This window comes from Helianthus annuus, chromosome 15, assembly GCF_002127325.2.
Source record: "Helianthus annuus cultivar XRQ/B chromosome 15, HanXRQr2.0-SUNRISE, whole genome shotgun sequence".
In the NCBI taxonomy this organism is placed as follows: Eukaryota; Viridiplantae; Streptophyta; class Magnoliopsida; order Asterales; family Asteraceae; genus Helianthus; species Helianthus annuus.
Window position 1 is genome coordinate 57,003,898 of NC_035447.2, and position 6,597 is coordinate 57,010,494.

The 6,597-nt window shown below is 41.6% G+C and overlaps 1 long non-coding RNA gene across 1 annotated transcript; it reads left to right on the forward strand.

Annotated features, from left to right (window-relative positions):
• The first annotated feature begins 3,095 nt into the window (after positions 1–3,095).
• On the forward strand, positions 3,096–4,856 carry LOC110909701. Its single transcript, XR_002575550.1, has 3 exons — positions 3,096–3,261; positions 3,775–3,841; positions 4,657–4,856. It is a non-coding gene; the product is annotated as an uncharacterized LOC110909701 (long non-coding RNA).
• Positions 4,857–6,597: the final 1,741 nt, after the last annotated feature.

Below are 6,597 nucleotides of genomic sequence, written 5' to 3' on the forward strand. Positions count from 1 at the left end.
TCCTCAAAATTGGGGATGTACCAGTCGTGCGAGATTATGAAGACGTGTTTCCGGAAGAACTACCGGGGGTACCGCCAGAACGGGAGGTAGAGTTCGGAATCGAGTTGATTCCGGGCGCGAAACCCGTGGCCAAGGCGCCATACCGACTTGCACCGTCGGAGTTACAAGAATTGATGTCTCAAATTCAGGAATTTCTTGACAAGGGATTTATCCGACCGAGTGTGTCTCCGTGGGGCGCACCAGTCTTATTCGTGAAAAAGAAAGATGGCAGTATGCGCATGTGTATCGATTACCGGGAGTTAAACAAACTCACGGTGAAGAATCGATACCCACTTCCAAGAATCGACGATTTATTCGACCAACTGCAAGGAGCAAGTTGGTTTTCCAAAATTGATCTCCGATCCGGTTATCACCAATTGAAAGTCAAGGAGGAGGACGTACCCAAAACGGCTTTCCGTACGAGGTACGGGCATTATGAATTCCTCGTAATGCCTTTCGGATTGACCAATGCGCCCGCGGCTTTCATGGACCTCATGAACCGGGTTTGCAAACCCATGCTAGATAAGTCGGTAATTGTATTTATCGACGACATTTTGGTATATTCAAGGAGTGAAGCCAAACACGTGTGTCATTTGCGGGAAATATTAGACACACTCAGACGAGAGAAGCTGTATGCAAAATTCACGAAGTGTGCCTTCTGGTTACGGGAAGTACAGTTTCTTGGGCATTTTATTAGTGCTGATGGAGTACTAGTAGATCCGTCAAAGATAGAAGCTGTGACAAAATGGAGCCCTCCAAGAAATCCCTCGGAAATCCGAAGCTTTTTAGGGCTTGCGGGATATTATCGGAGATTCATACAGGATTTCTCCAAAATTGCCTTACCCTTGACCAAATTAACTCGTAAAGAGGAAAAGTTCGTGTGGGGCATTAAGCAAGAGGAAGCTTTCCAAACACTCAAGGAAAAGTTGACCCACGCTCCGGTACTGACCTTACCGGAAGGGACTGAAGACATGGTGGTTTACTCGGACGCTTCTCAATTGGGGCTCGGGTGTGTATTAATGCAACGAGGCAAGGTCATCGCCTATGCCTCAAGGCAATTGAAGATTCATGAAAATAAATATCCGGTTCACGACTTAGAATTAGCGGCGGTAGTTTTTGCCTTAAAGATATGGAGACATTACTTGTACGGAGTAAAGTTTACCATCTTTACCGACCATAAAAGTTTGAAATATTTCTTCGACCAGAAGGAATTAAACATGCGGCAAAGACGGTGGCTGGAAACCGTCAAGGACTTCGATTGCGAAATACATTACCACCCCGGTAAGGCCAATGTAGTGGCCGATGCGCTGAGCCGCAAAACAGATTATACCCCGATACGGGTACGATCAATGCAACTGGTTGTGACTTCAAGTTTACTAGAACGAATTCGAGAAGCACAAGACGAAGCTGTAAAGGCGGAAAACTGGAAAAAGGAAAGGATTATTGGTCAAGTTAAAGACCTTGAAGTGGGTAGTCACGGCCTAAAGACTCGTTTTAATAGAATCTGGGTTCCTAACACATGTGGTGTTAAGAAGCTTCTACTTGATGAAGCTCATAAATCCCGTTATTCCATTCACCCGGGAGCGACCAAAATGTATCATGACTTGAAGCAAAACTATTGGTGGCCCGGAATGAAGCGAGACACTGTGAAATACGTGGAAAAATGCTTGACATGCCTACAAGTCAAGGCGGAACACCAGAAGCCGTATGGTAAACTCCAACCGTTAGAAATTCCAGTTTGGAAATGGGAGCAAATCACGATGGACCTATTGACTAAACTACCTAAAACAAGTCGTGGTTTTGATGCTATTTGGGTGGTCGTGGATAGGTTAACTAAAAGCGCCCACTTTATTCCGATTCGTGAAACTTATACATCTGAGAAAATGTCGGAGGTATACACCAATGAAATCATAGCAAGACATGGGGTACCGATATCCATTGTATCAGACAGAGATACTCGGTTTACTTCGAAATTCTGGCATGAATTCCAAGAACAGATGGGAACTAAATTGTTCCTTAGCACTGCTTATCATCCACAAACGGATGGGCAGAGCGAAAGAACAATACAAACATTGGGTGATATGCTACGGGCTTGCATTATTGACTTTGGGGGTAGTTGGGATGTCCATTTACCCTTGGTCGAATTCGCGTATAATAATAGCTATCACGCGAGCATTAAAATGGCCCCGTATGAGCTATTATATGGTAGAAAGTGTCGAACTCCGGTATGTTGGGGAGAGGTGGGCCCGCGAGGGCTAGCACCAACTGATGTAATCCGAGCTACAAATGCGAAAATCGACATAGTTCGGGCACACTTGAAAGCGGCTCAAGACCGGCAAAAGGCATACGCAGATAAAAGAAATAGGCCAATTGAATTTCAGGTTGGCGACATGGTAATGCTGAAAGTTTCCCCATGGAAGGGTATTATCAGATTCAGAAAAAGGGGGAAGTTAAGCCCGAGATTCATTGGGCCATTTAGAATCATTGAACAAGTTGGTAAGGTAGCTTATCGACTCGAATTACCCGAAGAGTTGAGTGGGATTCATAACACATTCCACGTATCACATCTCCGAAAATGTTTGGCCGACGAGACCGCTCATGTCCACTACGATGATATCGAAGTGGATAACAGCCTCAACTATGCAGTAAAACCAATTGCGATTTTAGATCGTAAGGAGAAAAGTTTGAGGAACAAAATGATAACTCAAGTCAAGGTCAAATGGGAGCACAGAAAAGGGTCAGACATTACTTGGGAATCCGAAGAGGAAATGCGACGTCTACACCCGACATTATTTGGTACGTAATTCGGTTTCGGGGACGAAACCCTTTTAAGGGGGGTGGACTTGTAACACCCCGAAAATATAAATCTTTATATAAGAATATAAGGATTTCATAAACAAGAAATAAACATGTAGAAACCTTAATCTAGTTAAAGTTTACAAGTCTTGAAAATAACTTACACTTAGTTAAAACTCTAGTATTTAAAAAGAAATGGTAGTTAAGGGACTAATCTTGCCAAGAATCAAAAGTTTAGTTTTAATTGTAACAAAACTAAACCAAACACACCAAATTGGTGTGTCTGGTCGACAGAAACAAGAGAAGGGGCGACCCCCATTGTTCCAAAACCCTAAAGTCACAATTTCTTGCAATTGGAGGCTCAAATCATAACCAAAACGAAATCCAAGCTTAGAATTGTGTTCCTCATCGCAAGAGGATTAAGAGGTATGTAAAATTTTGTGAGAATTCACTACTTGAAATTCTCATGAATCTAAGCAAATTTGAAATTTGTTGATGCATGATAGTAAATTAGTTAGATTAATGATGATATAGTGTCTAGGAGTAAAACCTAGACAACTACATGTGAATTTATGCCCAAATTCAGGAAATTCCATGAATCCATGGAAGCTAGGTTATGGGTTTTATAAGATGATGATGAACACTAGGATTTGAATGATAATTCTAGTTTAAATTTCATTATAGGAAGTAATTCCTGTGATATTGATGCTAAGATGTGTGCAATGTTTACTAATTAAAGTGAAATTTGAGGTTTAATTGCAAGTCATGAACTTGGAAATGATGGTAGGAAAATCTGACCCGTTAGGTGTTTGTTGAAATGCCTAAGTGAGGGTTTTTATGCTAAATTTGATGAAAACGCAGAATTTGACCATGTCTTATAAATGATGTGATTATGGTCGTGAAAAGAATTCTAAACAAGTTAAAAACTGAATTTATTAGGCAAAGAGTCCGGATCATCAAGCGGACAAGCCGGAGGGAATTCACGGGGAAAAGGCGCGCTTTAAAGGTATGAAATTTACCGTTTCATTACATTACACTTGATATTATGTTTATCTCATTATTCAAACACGATGCCCGAGAGTTACCCCTATGATATGAACTCGGCCAAGACTTTTAAACAAGTAATAAACATGGTAGTTGGGCGTCCGTAAGGTGCCTTATTTAGTACCCAAACGGGTCAAAACAAGTTTTGGTATCTAGCATGAAGTTAGATGTCATAATATGAAGCACGGTTAAAATTAATGTATGAGTTGCATGTTGGTTGCGTTAAACTTGTTGCGAAGATTAAACTTTTCATACAGGAGTTAAGGATCCGAATTTGGTAAGCATGTTTAAGTTGTATAGCTGAAAAACATGAAATCCTGAACTGGCAGCTGATGCACGGTCATGCATCCAATGGCACGACCGTGCAGTCCCTACGACGTGGGGGCACTGGCAGTGCACCAGCCAGTGCACTGGTTTGCTCGGAAACGCACGACCGTGCGATTAGGTGCACGACCGTGCACCACTGTGCGTCGGCCAGCTTCGCGTAGGCAGGAAGATAAGGCGTCGGGCAAAACGGGTAAAAGCAAGGGGCGTCGGCGACGGCCATAGGGGCGTCGGCGACGGCCCCTAAAAATGTTAAATTGCTGCTGAATCATATTTGTTGTCCGAAACGCTAAAACTTGCGAAATTTTTAACCGTTTACCCGTTTAACCTCCCGTTTCTTCCTACTTGCTTGTAATTTCGTAATCCTCGATTTCTCTAGGTGGTTTTAACACACCTCTTCATTTATTTCATTGGTCAAGGACCATAATACTAACATAGGGTTAAAATCCTCAGTTTTTCAGGTTTTCTAGTAGATGGGTGATGATCAGGCAGGAGCAACTGAACCGAACACTCTATCAAACGCTTCCGCACATGATCTTATGTTTTAAAAACCATGTAAACTATTGTAGTTAATGTCTTGGTACTGATTATGTAAGAATTGTACATGTTTGTGGTGTCTAGTTTGGATTAAAATGGTGAAACTTTTTGTTAAATCAATATTTTGACATTAAATGCAAGGTATTTATGTATATAAATCTGGTTTTATAAGCTGGGTCTTACACCATGAGAAACACCTACGATGTATTCTCGAATTACTGCATCGCGAGAAACTCTATGCCAAATTCTCTAAATGTGAATTCTGGCTACGAGAAGTCCAATTTCTTGGACATGTCGTAAGTGAAAGTGGTATCCAGGTGGATCCCGCTAAGGTAGAGGCGGTCATGAATTGGCAAGAGCCAAAGACGCCCACAGAGATCCGTAGTTTCCTGGGATTGGCAGGATACTACCGGAGATTCATTGAGAATTTCTCAAGGATTGCTGCGCCCTTAACTTCTCTGACCAAGAAGAAGGAAAAGTTTATTTGGGGCCCTAAGCAGCAAGAATCCTTTGATATTTTGAAACAAAGGCTGAGCAACGCTCCTGTGTTGACGCTACCGGAAGGTACTGAAGAGTTCGTAGTCTACTGCGACGCGTCACACACTGGCATGGGGTGTGTGCTCATGCAGAAAGGCAAGGTGATTGCCTATGCTTCAAGACAGTTGAAGGTGCACGAAAAGAATTACACCACCCATGACTTGGAGCTGGGTGCCGTTGTATTCGCACTAAAACTATGGAGGCATTATCTATATGGAATCAAGTTTGTGATCTATTCAGATCACAAAAGCCTTCAACATTTGTTCAATCAGAAGGAGCTAAACATGAGGCAACGCCGTTGGATGGAGACCTTGAATGATTATGATTGTGAAATCAGGTACCATCCCGGCAAGGCGAATGTAGTCGCTGACGCCCTGAGCCAGAAAGAAAGGATAAAACCCATCCGAATCAATGCGAGGAGGATGGAAGTAAGGAATAACTTGATTGAAAGGATATTAGCTGCACAACGAGAGGCTGTGTTGGAAGCTAATTATCCTAAGGAAAAGTTAGGAGTAACTGAGGAGCAGTTAACTCTTCACAAGGATGGACTTTTGAGATTGAATGGGCGGATATGGGTTCCTATTTATGGAGGACTACGGGATGTCATCCTCCAGGAAGCCCATAGTTCCAAATATTCTGTCCATCCTGGAGCAGACAAAATGTATCAGGATTTAAAGGCAAATTATTGGTGGATAGGCTTGAAAAAGTCTGTAGCCGCCTATGTAGCCAAATGCTTGACTTGTGCCCAAGTCAAGGCTGAGCATCAAAAGCCATCTGGCTTGCTACAACAGCCTGAACTTCCTGAATGGAAATGGGAGTGTGTAACTATGGACTTTATCACCAAGTTACCAAAAACGAGCAAAGGAAACGTGTAACGCCCTGCTTTTTCATACTTTCCATAATTAGAAAGCTCGCCTTGTAATGCTATTTTTGGAAATCTTGTATTATTGTAGTCGTCTTTTCGTTGTAAAATCCGAGACTTGGATCATAAATAAAATTCGTATTTCTTTAAATTCGCCATCTACATATTCATACATGTTCATACGTTGGAATTCATTGTACATCGAATCCTTATTTGTAATTCATACTTATACGATACTTATTCACGATGCATGTCCATGCTTGTCCTCAAACTAAAAACCCCTAATAATATGCTTATTTATACAACGGTTAATCATCTAATATGTGACATATACTTGTCACTTACAAACATGTTACATACTTGTACATTACACTTTTTACCTAGTTAAATCATGTTTTATTTCATATTTCACCTTGTTACAAGTTAGGGGAAACATTGTTGCATATTATTACACAACT